We start from the raw sequence: 16,181 nt of genomic DNA on the forward strand, positions 1-16,181 counted from the left end.
GGTCACGTCTCCGCCCGTTAATTGTCCTTGAATAGAAAATAGGGGGAGCGATTGACGGGTGACTGATGCATAATAACAATCTCGGCAAGGAGTGACGGAACAAAGCGGCCTGACGACTACACCTGATTCACCATCGACGCATTTTTCGTTGCCAGGGGAAGCTAAACAATTACACTGAATTCTCTACCGTTTTCCTTCGCTTTAGTACAGAATGGGATTGTGTTTGCCTTCTCCAATTAGTAAGATTTTAGTCCATTACGTTATCTCTCGATGTATTTCATTATGTTCTTCAGGTTTCTATGTTTATCAATTTATTTATCTGTTTGTTTATTTTAAGGCAGTAATTATGAAAGGTAGAACACGCGTTTTCCTTCCGTAACAAGAATTCAAGTTAATAATGTTTTACAACCGTAGTAACTTATTTAATTTCACCTCAGGAGCTCTTAACATTATTACTGTCCAGTGTCCATCTTACATAAAAAAAAGTTTGCAAGCTGCCTGCAGTAGTGAATTAGTTAATGCAGAATGGACACCCTTCCCTCCAGTAACAAAGATTCCAGCCTCTAAAGTTTTCCCCATTGTAACTTACCTCCTTATGCCAACAAGTTCTTAATTTTTTTCTCCCTTTTCTTTCTTAGTACTAATTATCTGTAGATTTAATTTGGCTTCCTAAGTTTCTTTTTCTTTATACTTTTCACACAGACACGTGCCACGAATATGAGGAAAGTGGACCGGGCGGGTGCAAAAACTTGATTAGGGGCAAATGTTTTTTCATGAGGTGTTCCGGGAGACTCGTGCACTGCCTGACACACGTGGCAGGCACAGGTGCTCTCCTTCCTTCCTCCTTATTCCCTCCTCTTCGTGACCTGCCTCACTTGCTCCTTGATACATCAGCGGACTCCCACAAGTTACCGCAAATTCCCTAAGGTTCACGGGATTTCTACAGGTTTTTCACTTATCTACAGTTTTTTTTACAGGTATTTCCTTTTGGTTCATGGAGTTTTCATCTGTTTCTATACGTATCTACAAATTTTGACGAGAATTTCCTTAAGGTTTCTAGACTCCTACAGGTCCATACAGGTTTCTACATATTCCTATGAGTGTTTAGTCATTCCATTAGGCGTCTGGCTTGGCGTCTGGCTACTGAGACTTCACTACACCGCCTCCTTCTGTCCTTCGCATGCATTATACTTCCCTTCATTACCAGTTTACGTTTACTGCCTCCTGCCTTCATAACTCATTGAAAAGCAAACAAACTAGTGCGCCTGCAAACAGAGTGATCTCGTGTGTGTGTGTGTGTGTGTGTGTGTGTGTGTGTGTGTGTGTGTGTGTGTGTGTGTGTGTGTTTTGGGTTGAGATTCTCGGTTTAATATTAAAGATCAAACAGTAACTTGGTGGTCGGCTCATCTGTCACTTTTTGTTTTATGTTCGAAGACGCCAAGTTTCGTCACATCCTGGAATCACTTTTTACTGCTTATTTAAGGAGACGAAAGTTTGGAAGAATTTTGGTCATCCATTTCGGTCTCCCTCAAGTTTTCCTCTCCCTTCGTTTTTTTTTTTCCTTTTTTTTTTTTGCTGTTGTGGTTGTTGTTGTTGTTCTTGTTGTTTTGGATTCTTTTAATTTCTTGATGTTGTTTGCTTCAGTATTCTGTTTTTTTCATGTTTTTCTTATGTACTTTTAGATTTTTTTGCTTTTCATTTCCTTTATTTTCTCAATTCTTTTCTTTTTCCTATACCTCATATTCATAACTCTTCCTAACGACAAGTTTCAAGATTCTTACTCTCCCTCGTACGTGTTTTATTTGGTTTCTTCTTTTCTTTTACTTCTTTCGTTTAATTTATCTTCTTCCTTTACTTCATGTTCATAATTATCCTCACACCCACGTTTCAAAACTCCATTTCTTTCATACTTTTTTTTTTATGACTAGCTTCCTCATTCCTTCTTAGTTTCCTTCACTCATTTATTTTTTCTTCTGCTTTTACTTTCTCATGCTCATAATGCTTCTCTCCTCCCAGCCACACATCTCTCAAGGCTCCAAGTCTCCCTCATACCTTATTATAACTTTCCCCTTAACCTGATTCTTATCCTCCACCTGCCTTTCATTACTATTCTCCTTTGGTCTCTCGTCTGCATTGACTGCGTGACTTCATCTTTTCAGGGACACACACACACACACACACACACGTCTGTCTGTCCATCTCCTTTCATCACATGTCCTTCTTTCCATCCACCTCCATTCCTTTCACTCTTTTCTCCTTCCTCATCAGTTCTGCATTTCTTTTCTCGGTGATAAGACGACCCACATTCTTGCTACTTAGGGTCATTTTCTTTTCTTTTCTTTATCTCCTTCACTTCAAACACCTAAGTTACCCTAGCGAAAGATTAGTTAATTTGTTAGATTGATTCGCTTACTTATTTGGAACAGCGTGTCTTATCACAAACAGCCTCGTGTAAGCAAAGAAATCTACTATTCGCTCTTCCTTTGTTCTCCATTGGTGTTCACTGCAGCCTCCCTGTCATCTACTGCCACGGAGTTATGAAGACACGCAGGCACTGTGCATTACTATCCAGTCCTGGTCTCTGCTTGGCATTCATGAGTCTTTGCATTTTAAGGAGGGCGAGTGACCTTTACTGCCAAGCTTTTACCTCCGTATTATCCATTGGTTGATTCATGACCCCCTTGTGTCCCCGGATGTCCGCGCTGCTGAGTCTGCTCCCGCTGCGACTGCCTGCCCAGAACGTGTCCAGTAATCAGACAAATGGTTGGAGTTAGTGGTGCAGAAAATCACTGGATGGAACTGTAGTACTTTGCCTAACGCTTCGAGATTTCGTTCACTGTCCTCTCTGAAGCAGTCTCAGCGAAGCGTTAGTAAAGACACGTATGGTTATGGTCAGAGGTCAATCACGCTTCTGCATTTACTACCACTATGATTGGCGTTTTCCCTCTATCTTAAGTTCCCTGTTCCATCAATCCCCCTAGTAATCCTGACAAGAAGATTCTCGGTAGATCAAAGGACTCAAGATCGAGGGAGAATGATAAAAACACAGTTGAAATGAGCGCAGGTTACTTGAATCCTGAACGCCTGAACGATCAAACTCCTGCTTTGCATTGCGTTTCCCTGCACCAAAACTCGACGCACTTCTCTGGAACACGTGTGACTGTCTAACTGCTACTGCTACACCCAACAACAATAATACACAATAAATAAGGAGTAAATGAATAAACACAGGTGATGGTGGTATGGCGACGCCCTACCTTGCTGCTGCTATTACTACCAGCAATAATGATAATCAACAATAAATTAAGACCAAATGAATATATAAAGAGGCAAACTAATAATAAAGCAGACCTCAGTGCCGACCAGGGCCACAGCAGTCGTGTCTCCGGGTCAGCGAAGCAGCATGTAAATTTCAGATCATAATTTCATACGCATTAGAGAAGAAAAGAGGCTGAAGTGGGAGGCAGGCATGCAAATTTCACGTGATTTACAAGCGCGCACTGATAACGATTTCGCGGAAGGGGAGGGAAGGGATGGGACGGGAAGGGGGTGGGTCTGATCTTGCATGGGATGACTGCTTGCCTTGCGCCGACTAGCCGACCAACCGACCGAGGAACCGACTTAGCCACCGACCGCTGCGCCCCTCGCCCTCTCAGCTGCATAAATCGAACCATGTTTCCTTAAAATGGTCGTAAAGTTTCTATTCAATGCTTGCGGTACGGGAAAGATATGAGGGAAGGAGGCAAACGAGGAGGAGGAAGAGGAGGAGGAGGAGTAAAAGAAGGAAGAAAAATAATAAGCAGCAGCAGAACAAGAAAAAACAAAAACAAAAAAAAGATTAAAAAATGAGAATAACGACAACAACAAAGGAAAAAGAAACAAACATAAGAGAAACTAACCCGGAGTAAGGAGACAAAGCAAACCAGACGTGGTAATAAAAGACTAAGACGTGACGAAAGCAAAGTAAATTTATGAGAGGCAAAGAGAACATCACATTTCACAGGACGAACCAAGGCACCACTACGCAGGACAAGAGATGCAGGAGTATGTAATGGCGTTATGCAGCTGTGAAGGACGCGTAGCAATGAAGGACCGAGGCTGGGGCTGGAGGGAGGAAGGGAGTATAGGATCTGAGGAGTGAAGGAAGGAGGGAAGTGGGAATGTAAGAGGACGAGGAGGAGAAAGAGAATAGCGGATTAAGTTAATGGCGCAAGAGAAGATGAGTGAAAGGTTCATTTGAGTATGGAGTAGAGAAGAAGAGGAGGAAAAGGAAGAGGAATAAGAGGATAAAGAAGAGGACGAGGAGGAGGATAGAAGTATAGAGAAGAGGAAGAGGAGGAGAATAGGAGGATAAAGAGAAGAGAATAGAAGAACAAACGGGAGGTTGAGGAGACGAGGAGAATAAAGAGGAGGATGAGGAGGAGAACATGAGGATAAAGAAGAGAAGAGGAGAAGAACAAAGAGGAGGACGAAGAGAAGAGGAGAATAAAATAGAGGATAGAAAGATAAAGAGAATAGGAGAAAATAGAGAAAACGATAATAGGAGAATATAGAGACGGACGAGGAAGGGAATAGGAGGATAAAGAGGAGGACAAGGAGGAGAAGAGAAAAAAGACAAGGACGAGAAGGAGAAAAAGAGAATAAGGAGGAGGACGAGGAGGAGAGCAGAAAGAAACGTGAAAGAGAAAAAGATAAAGGTGGAGAATGTGAAAGACGGAAATAGAAGGATAACAAGGAGAAAAGGAGGAAGAGGACGATGAAATGAAGGAAATGGAAAATAAAGGAAAAATGAAAGGGAATAGAGAGATAACAATAAGAAGAATCAGAGGAGGAATAGAAAGATGAGGAAAAGTAAGGAAAATTAGAGAGAGAGAGAAAAAAAATAATTGGGATTGTGTAGTGAAAATTATAAAGAGAAGTAGGAGGAGGAAGAGGAGAGGGGGAAGAGGAAAAAAACTGAGAAGAAATATATAAAGAAATAAGAGGAGGAAATGGACAAAGACGTAAAATAAAGACGACAAGAAGGAGAGAGGAGATGTAAAAGTAAAAAAAAAACGAAATGGCAAGACGCAAAAAAAAAAGAGTAAGAGAAAAAAAATATGCCATGAAAAAGAAATAAGAGACAGAAGTTAAAGGAAGAAGTAGAAGAGGAAGAAGAGGACAAAGAGGAAAGGAAGTAAAAAATATGATGGATGGAATAAGGGAAAAAGATAAGTTGATAAAGTAAGGAATTAGTGAAAATAAATCGAAAGGGGAGAGAAAGGAAAGATGAAAAATATGATAAGTTTAGCAGAAGAAGAACGGTAGAATAAAAATATGAAGAAGCAACAAAAAGAAAAAAGAGGAGAAAAGAAGACGAAGAAGAGCAAAAACAAGAAGAACAAAGAAAGAAAGAAAGGAAAACCAAATACTAATAATAATATGAACAACAACGAAAAGGATTAGGAGGAAGAGGAGGAGGAGGAGGAAGAGGAGAAGGATAAAGAGGAGTTGGAGAAGGTGGTGGTGGTGGAGGGGGAGGGGGAGGGAGAGGAGGAGGAGGAGACAGGCAGGCGAGATCCAGAGTCCACCGAGGCTCCCAAACAAACAATACGGGTATCTTGAACAATCCCCACAATCTCCCCAGAGGACACGGAGGCGGCGGGGGCGAGAAATCTAACAATCATACAAGGGACACATGCTCTCTCTCTCTCTCTCTCTCTCTCTCTCTCTCTCTCTCTCTCTCTCTCTCTCTCTCTCTCTCTCTCACGCTAATTTGTCTAAAAACGTATCCTTGAGCAGAGAGAGAGAGAGAGAGAGAGAGAGAGAGAGAGAGAGAGAGAGAGAGAGAGAGAGAGAAACTTAAATGAAAACGTCAACAAAACAAAGAAATAAAAATATACGCAAAAATAATTTCTTTTCTTATGCTTACAGGTGTTTTTTTCTTCCTCTTCCTTCTCCTTCTCTTTCTTCCCTTCCTCCTCCTCCTCCTCCTTTTCCTTCTCCTCGTCTTCCTCCTTCTTACTCCTTTCCTTCTCCTCTTCATTTTCTTATTCCTCTGTATTTCCTACGCATTTACATGGGATTCGACATACACACACACACACACACACACACACACACGATGCACACAACCAGAAATTTGCGATAACCGAGGACGGGAGTTTGAAGTCTTCCAATATTTTCCGGAAATATTTCTTATTACCCGGCGAAGGGGAAATATTGTTGAGCAGCCTTTGCCTCACCACAGCGCGTCCTGCTCGTGGCCTTCCTTTACCTACCTTTTTTTTTTTCGTAACACTTTCACTGCTATTTAACGTATCTTTCCCTAACCATTATTCACTCTGGGACATTTCTTGTTCTACCGCCACCTCCAATCTTTTAAACTCGGTAGAAATTGCATAAATCTACTCTTTTTTCTATCCTTTTCTTTCTTGTGGATGTTTCTAGAGATTTCGTGCATTACTTCCGGTGGTGTTGTTTCGCATCGCACTGAAATTGTTAACTACTAACCACTTTGAGACACTTCCTTTTGTTCTACAGCCACATCCAAGCATAATATTGGCTAGAAATTGCAGAAAATCTATTCATTTAGTCCCTTTCTTTCCTGTAGATGCTCATAAAGATCTCACATTATATTTAGTGTTAGGAATTGTCGCGTATAACAGGGGAAGGTTAATGTTGGTGATAATGGACTGCCTTGATGAACACCTGACGAGAGAACACATTTAATTTAATCATCCTATCTGATACCTTACTTAAGCTTCTCCTCTGATGTCTGAAAAATAGTCAGTTCCACAATAGAAGCATAAAACAAAAGCACAAAAAGCATCCAAAAGGACAAATGAGTTATAAAGACAAGACTAGAGGCGACATCTTTTCAACTATAAATCATTTTTCTTCTTCACGTCTCCCAAGCAATTATTTTATCGCGAGGAAACATCTCAGGGAAAGAACGAGGCAGAGGCGGAGAGGAGGGTGAAAAGTTGCAGTCAAAATAGGAGGGGAAATAGGAGGAGGAGCAGGAAGCGGAAGAGAATAAGAAAGGGAAGGAAAACGAAGAGAGGGTGAAGGAAATTGAGGAGGAGCAAAGAGGTATGAGGAGGAGTGATAGAGAAAGTCGTGAAGAAGTCGGCGGAGGAAGGAAGAAGATGGAGAGCGGGAAGAGAGAAAGTTTAAGATAAGAGGAAGAGGAGGAAGAGGAGGAGGAGGAGGAGGAGGAGGAGGAGGAGGAGGAGGAGGAGGAGGAGGAGAAGAAAAGAAGTAGGAAAAAGCTATTTAAATTAAAAGAAAAGACTACGCAAAAATGGAGAAAAGAAAAAGAAGAAGAAGGAGGAGGAGGAGGAGGAGGAGGAGGAGGAGGTGTAGGAGGGGGAGGTGGAGTAGGGAGAGAAGTAGGAAAAAGCTATTAAGAAAGGAAAAGACTACACAAAAATGGAGAAGAGGAGGAGGAGGAGGAGGAGGAGGAGGAGGAGGAGGAGGAGGAGGAGAGCAAGGGAACGAGGGAAAAACGACGAAGAAACAAAATTACTACGCATAAAAATGTACGAACGCAAAAAGAAGAAAAAAAGAAGCGGATAAAGAAGAAGAAGAAGAAGAAGAAGAAGAAGAAGAAGAAGAAGAAGAAGAAGAAGAAGAAGAAGAAGAAGAAGAAGAAGAAGAAGAAGAAGCAGAAAAGAAGATGATGATGATGATGGTGAACAAGAACAAAAGAAGAGGAAACAAGAAGAACGAGAAGGAAAAGCGTAAAGGAAAGCAGGAGGGAGGGAAGGAGAGAGAGCAGGCGGGCGGGAGGGATAAAGGAGGATAATCGAGCGCCTCCTCCTGCCCTCCTTCCTTCCCTCCAGCCCTCGTCCCTCCCGGCGCTGGCACAGTAGTTAAGTGAATCGGCCGCAGAGGCTTCCAGGTTTCTCCCAACGCCACCCTTCTCAATATTCATGAGGGAAGGTCAGCCTGTCTGCATGTTTTTCCGTGCAAGGAGGAGGAGGAGGAGGAAGAGAAGAAGAAAAGAAGAAAAAAGAAGAAGAAGAAAAGAAGAAAAAAAGAAGAAGAAGAAGAAGAAGAAGAAGAAAGCACTTATTTTCCGTGCAAGGAGGAGGAGGAGGAGGAAAAGAAGAAAAAGGAGAAAAGAAGAAAAGGAGAAAAGAAGAAGAAGAGGAGGAAGAAAGAGAACGAAGAAGAGAAGAAAACAAAAATGAAATGAGAAGATGGAGAACCTGTAGATGGATGTAATGAGAGAAAGAGGAGAAGGAAAGAAGAGGAGAGGAAGTTGAAAGGGAATGAGGAGGAGGAGGAGGAGGAGGAGGAGGAGGAGGAGGAATGCACTTAATTTATCATTCTGAAGAGGCCTTGCAAACTAAGCCTATTGTCACTCAATAACTTCCAAACTTGACCACAATGCGTTTACTACAAAGTTGAAACGTAATTAAGTGGTATTTGATTACTTCAGAAATGTTATTCACCTTCACCTGAGAGAGAGAGAGAGAGAGAGAGAGAGAGAGAGAGAGAGAGAGAGAGAGAGAGAGAGAGAGAGAGAGAGAGAGAGAGAGAGAGAGAGAGAGAGAGAGAGAGTCGAAGATATTAATGACATTTCGTGATATTTTGAATCGATTTTTATTTCTTTTTTTTTTTTTTATCTTGAAGTCCCACGAGACCCAATGTGTGTGATGTGGCTTTTCATATCTGCTCTAGAAAAAAAAAGAATGAAAATTACCTTCTGTTGGACACTTAAAGATTAATTTTGCTTTCAGGACTATCAGTAATGTATCTATTCCTTAACGTATTTCTTAATTAATCTAACTACCTACCTAACTTTGTCTTTTAGGAAGCCACCCACTTATTGTCAATTTATTTATCTATGTATCTACCTATTCATCCGTTTACCTGTCCATTCATCTATTTGTCTACCAACCAATATAAATATCAATTGACAGGTTGTCATTAGGGAGCTTTAAAAGATCAGATAGATTTATGGATGGGGATGATAGATGGAAATAGGTTGGTATATTTCATGCAAGGACTGCCACGTGTAGGCCTGATGGCTTCTTGCAGCTTCCCCTATCTTCTTATGTTACCCTATGTTCATTTAGCTATCCATTCATCTATTTGTCTAAGTACCAACCAGTCTAAGGATTCATTAAACTAGAAGCCAACCAAAAATCTATTTGATACACATGAAAAAAAGGAAAGACAAAACAAAATCGGGTACTCACACAGGACCTTCTTTGCAGTTTTAACAATGTCCTCAGGGTTCAGGAGCTTCCCGCTTATCGAGGCAACACAACGCACCTTATTCTCTTACAGGTAATGGAGGGAATATTGGGGATTGACGCAAGGAGTACTGGGAAGAAGAGGATGGGGCAGAGGACAAGGAGAGGAGGAGGAGGAGGAGGAGGAGGAGGAGGAGGAGGAGGAGGAGATGTTTTCTTCCACAGCATTTGATACAGTGTTTGGTTGCCTGAAAACATATTTTGATTATTGGTCATGTAATTTTTCTACTCTTTCCTTATCCTGTTCCTTCTATCTTCCCGCACTACCTCCACCACACGCCCTCCCTCCCTCCTCCTCCTCCTCCTCCTCCTCCTCCTCCTGTCTTCTCTTTCCACTCTTCTCTATCTTCTATCCAATCAATTTTTTTTTTATTCCTTATCATCTTGTTTTCACATCCTCCTTTTGAAAACTATCTTTCCTCCTCCTCCTCCTGCTCCCAGTTTTCTCCCTGTGGCGTGGCTTCCTCATATCCCTCCAGCACCTTCAGAAAACACGGCGTACTTCCTCAAAGGATTCGATTTCTTCTCTACCAATATTTTCATCAGACTAGATTGAGGGGTTTCAGAATGCCCTCAGGTGTGTGTGTGTGTCTGTGTGTGATTAGTAGTAGTAGTAGTAGTAGTAGTAGCAGTAGTAGTAATAGTAGTAGTAGTAGTAGTAGGAGTAGTAGTAGTAGTAGTAGCAGTAGCAGCAGTAGTAGTAGTAGAATCATAACCGCAAATGCAACAGTAAAGAAAAAATAAAGACAAGATGAAAAGATTAAAGGAGAACTTTACTTTGCATACCAATAATTGATTAAAAAATAACGCCAGAAAAAAAAAATATCCCCCAAAACTGAAAACAACACAAACTTCAAGCGTGAAACTTTTCAATTCCGCTCCCAGACTCAAAGGACGAACTATAAAAAAAAAAAAAGGAAAAAAGTCCTAGAATAAAAAGCGAGGTAAAAAAAAAAAAGATAGTGTTTCTGTACCCTCCAAACACTGACTCCTTTGCTTTCAACAGATGCAGATGACCCTTAAGAGAGGTAATCCTGAATCCCCCTCCGTCAGCAGTTCCTGATGGAGGGGAATGTGAAAGAAGGAAGGAAATAAAGGGGAATAAGAAGATGTAACATAAGTTGCAACAAAAGGTGGGGAAGGGAGGAGGATGAGGGGGGGAAAAGGAGACCACCTGACAACTTTTGGAGAATCTCTTCTTGGGGGAAACTTTCTTAATCTATTTATTGCTCTCGAATTCTTTGTGTTTTCAGCTCCTGAGGATTTTTTTTTCCTCTTCTCATTTCTTTTCATCTCCTTCCGTGGTGGTGGTGGTGGTGACGGTAGTGGTGGTTTCCAGGGTGGCCACTCTTTAGGGTAACAATATAAGAAGTTTGCTGTAATTATTTTAACGTAGGAATGTTTGTGACGCCACTGTGGAGACTATATTGGAAGGATGACTTTGAAATTTACTTTTTGACTTTTACACTAAACTCTTTCACATTCTCTCTTGGAAAATAGATAGACAGACAGACAGATAGATAGATAGATAGATAGATAGATAGATAGATAGATAGATAGAGAGAGAGAGAGGAGAAGAGGAGAGAGAGAGAGAGAGAGAGAGAGAGAGAGAGAGAGAGAGAGAGAGAGAGAGAGAGAGAATAATATAAAATAAACAAAACAAACGAAAAATCATTCCTAGACATAGATACCAAAGAAAAAAAGCACATATCTATAAAGAAGAACTTTTGAAAGACAACAGTAGCAACACCACCACCACCACCACCACCACCACCACCACCACCACCACCACCACCACCACCACTTCCACTACCAACAACAACAACAATTGCAGTACCAATAATGAATAGTAAACAGATTGAGCTCCACATACCTGTTACTCCTTGGGGCTTAACAGATGAATAGAGGGAGGGAGGGGTGGCGAAGGGAGGGGAAGCTGTCCCTCCCCCCAAGTCCCACCTGCCATGAGGCCCCACAAGGAGGCGCAGAGTATCTCCCTCACACACCTGCCTGGAATGTAATTAGTCTGAATTAGAATAGGTAATAAGATTGCGGTTCCCACTTCAACCGGATGTATGAGGCGCAAATTACAGTGAGAATGTGTGAACGATGGTGGTGGTCTTAGTACTACAGTGGTGGTGGTGGTGGTGGTGGTAGTAGCAGTAGCAGTAGCAGTAGCAGTAGCAGTAGTAGTAGTAGTAGCAGCAGCAGCAGCAGGAGCAAGTGCAGTAACAGTAGTAACAGCATTCCTTTGTGGTCATTTGTGTTATGAAATACAAAGAATGAAAATAAAAATCCTGAAAAGATAGATTCTATGTGAAAACAGTTATTTACACTCATAACAGCCCAACAATAACATTCACGATTGATTCATGAGTTTTGTTACTTGATATGTGACTGTGGGCTTCAATTTACACCAACAATAGGACATGGATGGAGCAAAGTAATGTAATAAAACAAATATCAGTCCAGTGGCTCACGTAATTAAAAGGCAATCATGAATAACTGAACTGTGATATTGAGAGATCATTATTTCCTCATAAATGCCTAAGGAGAGAAGAAGGAAGGGAAAGAAATTGGTGTCCTCAGTTATTTTCTTCTTATAATCATCTATGCAAGTAAAGGAAATGAATAAAAAATGGGAAAATGAAGTTAATTCCTTACGATTTCTCTTACATGTACCTAGAAAAATAAAGAATAAAGAAAAACAGAAAATGGGCTTTACTCGTAAGCTGCGGATACTTCGAAAAAATTAAATAAACCAAATAACACACGGCAAACCACACACGGAAAACTGGAATGGGGAGGCGACAACCATGGCGTGTATTGTCATTTTCCAAGCGAACTCACTCCCAAAATTGAAGGGACGCGCAATGACAAACAGCACGTGACGGAAAAACAATCAACACACACACACATGCATCCATTTTTCCTCTCATAAATGCAACGCCGTGTGAAAGAGCCCCGTCAGTTCCATTCAAGGCCACGCTACTGGTAAATACATGGATGCAGGCGTACACGTGGCAACATTTAGCAATGCAGGAGGGAGGAAGGCACGCACGCCACGTCAGGTAGGAGCCAAATCAAGAACTCTGCTTCCATCCCAACACTCTTGTTATTTTGACCAGGATGAGGGTGAATGGCTGAGAGAGAGAGAGAGAGAGAGAGAGAGAGAGAGAGAGAGAGAGAGAGAGAGAGAGAGAGAGAGAGAGAGAGAGAGAGAGAGAGAGAGAGAGAGAGAGAAATGGAGCAGCGCGACAATTGCAAAATATTTTCTTGAAAATTAAGAGGTAATAAATGTAGAAATTATGAACAACAACAACAACAAGCAAACAACAAACACAACTAACACATAAGCAGCAATTAACAAACAAACAAACAAACAACCAGGAAACACAAAACAAAAATCAAACAAAAACAAACAAAAAAACTCAACGAACTAACAAAACAGCAACGAGAACTCAAAACCGGAAAAAAAAATAAATAAATAAAAGCACAACAAAAACCAGGCAGCAATGACGAGAACAACGCAGCACTAATCTCAACTTTCACCCTCCAACAACCAGCACACAAGGAAGGTAATCCAGCGCATATAACTTTCCGCTTCTTGGCATTAAACTTCTCAGCAAAAGACTCCCACTACCCAGTAAATCTAGTTCCACCGCCTTATTGAAATCCCAAGCGCTTCTAACTTTTAGCAGATTTACCCCTTTAGATTTTCCTTTCTCCGCTGGGGCAAAGGATGTGCAACCAAATTCCCCTAGAGTGAAATAAGAAAGAAAAGTAAGATGACTAAAAAATCGAGCCCTGTGTCTACTTAGAGGGGGCAGTGAGAAGGGAAGGAGGGAAGAGTGTATGTTTTCAATGTCAGGTGTTAATTGCATGCAAGAGAGAGGGATACGCTTGTCATTAATTCTGTTCTATCATGTACCTTATTATAAAGCACCTGGGATCACATTCTGAAGCATCACTACTTTCAAGAGACTCTACACGGGTTATGCGGGGTTTTACAAGTATTTTTTATTGTTCTACTGACAGATTAACAAGATTTCTACTTCATTAAGAGAAGAAACACTCTCGAAAACCCGTCTCGTCTTTTCTGAGGCCTTTGGAAATAGTCTTAGTGAGAGCAGAGCGTTTTCGAATACGGATCTTACTGAGAAACTAGTATTGATGTTTCTTTCTTGCACTTCCTTGTAGATCTATTAAGTATATGTTTGTTTTTGGACCTGACGTGATCTGTTGTCACTCAATGATATTGCCATATTATGGTAAGAAATGTAATGGAATAGAACGTGTGTGTGTGTGTGTGTGTGTGTGTGTGTGTGTGTGTGTGTGTGTGTGCGGGCGCGCGTTTTTTTATATTTTTCTTCGCCTTCCATCACAATTTTTTTTTTTCTCCCATTTGTTGGTTATTGAGCGTGAATAAAAAGTTGGCTTCCCGCGAACATGCGCGCGAACACTGGACGCAATCGTTGACAAACAAAGAATGACATGAATATTAATGGTGTGAATAATCAGTGTGTAATGACTCTCTCTCTCTCTCTCTCTCTCTCTCTCTCTCTCTCTCTCTCTCTCTCTCTCTCTCTCTCTCTCTCTCTCTCTAAGCTATCAACAAACCCAAGAAACGGAAAACAAAAATATCATATAGCTTACTGAGAATACGGGCGGCGTGGGTAAAAGTTTTCAAGGTTTGTTTTTATTGGAGACTTTACAGAACGTTTTTTTTATTTTTTTTATTGGAAGAAAACGTTTAAGGGAAATAACGTTCACTGACGCAGCATCCATAAGAGAAAGAAGAGAAACAGTCCCGTGCGGTGATTTCCGTGTAATAAAATATGGAACAGAACAACCTGAGATGGACCACGTATAGAAAATTATTATTCAGACTCACTGGTGAAGTTAGCGTCATTTATAGCTGTTTTCTAGAGGACTGGCAGCATTTTTCTAAAGTCTGTGTGAATATTATGCTCTCACTTGTGAAGGCGCTCGGGTGCAACTAGAAAACTAACCACAGGATATTCTCAAGTACTCTCATTGAGATTCCCACACAGTTATTTGATTTAGTGAGTCTAAACATGTGTTAACCTAATCTAACCCAACCTAACCTAGCATAAACCAGTGCAACGTGCTCTGAGTGGTGGGTACTTACTCTTTCAGACCTCGGAAATATGCGGACCGGCAAGCAGACACGTCTTGTAAACAAACCGTCTTTGCACTTCCTCCCCTTCCAAAGCGTCTTACTCTTCTTCAGCTTCTTAATTTTTAAACTTACAACCACAGAAAGACCCAATGAATATGGTTGAGAATGCAATAATTATCACAATAAATCCAGTATCAATCACAATGTATTGTAATGAATACTCACAGTCTTAATCACAGAACATTTCTAATATATAACGAGTTTAATCCATCATACTATTTTATTGGAACCTCTTCCTTACAAACGGGTAAGATAGAAAACGGAGTGCGGGGGACAAAAAACGAACAAAATCTACCCTAAATTATTATTGAAAGACTTGCAATGAATTCCGACACTCATAACAATAAAACAATGCCATTCACGATTGATCCACGAAAGCTCTTAAGACAGACTCTGATACTGTGCGTCTACCTGTGTGTGCAATGCAATGAAGTTGAAAATGTAAGACGAGTGAAAAAAATGTTACTTGTTTTGATGTTTATTTTGGAATGAAATACCCTCACTACGAAGACACTGAAAATCAAAGTAACAGCGAGTCTACTGAGGCATAATTGGTGTCTTTAGCAATCTACGTTAACAAGCAACACATCATTATTTTACCTGATAGTCACGACTGAAGTTATCAAAACATGACTCGTTTCTTATGTGGGTAAACCCATACCCCGAGGCAGTGGCGGGGCTGTGAAGAGAGAGGCAAACCGTCGGGTAAAGGTAAGCCTTGCACTGGTGACTATTTTCTAACTAAAATTACATTACAGTTCCGTGAGACGTTGGTCCAGCTCATGTAATGTGAGAAAAATGGTGGACCGGTGCCACCAACTTGATTCTAGAGAGTCGAGTTTTTACTTCCCTTAACCTAACAATTTTAACTTAATCTAACGTAACCTAACCTAACTTAACCTAACCGACTTAACCTATTGCGAGAATTCGTCTCAAACTCAGAATTAACCTAAGCGAATCCCTCGAGCCTCAAACAGCTGCTAATTCTGACACAACCCTCTTGTACACTGTCCATTCATCTTAATTGAAGACAGTACAGTCTCGAGGTGTGGAGGAGGATGCTACGGCACCGCTCCTCGAACTGCAGGAATGTTTGCCTCAACTCAAACTCGGCCAGTCAGTCACGTTGGCACCGCTTCACCACAATTCTATTTTCAAAGACTCGCGATACACTCACACATAAAAAGTGGTATTCCCTGACCGCTGTAACGCTGCAAACACTTCACACGACGTTTGCTGAGTCTCCTTTGTTCTATTTTCAAGAGTTACAAAAGGGAAACAAATGGCGTCGCGGCCGCCACACATTTCGCCATCACATCACTGCGCACCTTCCACACAGCACAATAGGCGCTCAGCGGCGTCTCTCACGTACTGGCGTCACGCGGCCCCAATCAACAAAACAGCAAAGAGAAATCAACCTAACAAAAGATCGTTGCCCACATATACAACATTCAATCCCTTATATCCACACAATGCCTTACATCACTGTCCCTATCACCGCCGTTCGAGCCTCTTCTCGAATTCCACTGTGAACCGGATTCGATCAAATATATGTACAAAACAACATCGTTATGCACAGTTTTATTCTGTCTGTCCAAGCAACGCGTCCATCACATCCTTCATAAGGCAACACATCAGGCGCCTGTTGCTTATGGCTGCGCTCCAAGGAAGATCAAACTCCAGGAAATGTGAAGCCTCAGAGAAGCTTCGAGACGGCTGCGGGGCTGCAT

At 41.3% G+C, this 16,181-nt stretch overlaps 1 long non-coding RNA gene across 7 annotated transcripts in view; it reads right to left on the reverse strand.

Moving 5' to 3' along the window:
• Window positions 1–15,808, reverse strand: part of LOC135115878 (uncharacterized) — an 89,434-nt gene extending 73,626 nt beyond the window's left edge. For 4 of the 7 annotated variants that reach the window (XR_010276085.1, XR_010276084.1, XR_010276083.1 and 1 more), the window contains exons 1-3: window positions 15,629–15,808; window positions 11,122–11,258; window positions 9,192–9,436 (exon numbers count right to left, since the gene is read on the reverse strand). This is a non-coding gene — a long non-coding RNA (uncharacterized LOC135115878). The remainder of the gene's footprint in view (window positions 1–9,191; window positions 9,437–11,121; window positions 11,259–15,628) is intronic. The other 3 variants (XR_010276081.1, XR_010276086.1, XR_010276087.1) reach the window with 3 other exon arrangements.
• Between the last annotated feature and the right edge of the window lie 373 nt (window positions 15,809–16,181).

Source organism: Scylla paramamosain, chromosome 30 (assembly GCF_035594125.1).
Source record: "Scylla paramamosain isolate STU-SP2022 chromosome 30, ASM3559412v1, whole genome shotgun sequence".
NCBI classification, from domain to species: Eukaryota; Metazoa; Arthropoda; class Malacostraca; order Decapoda; family Portunidae; genus Scylla; species Scylla paramamosain.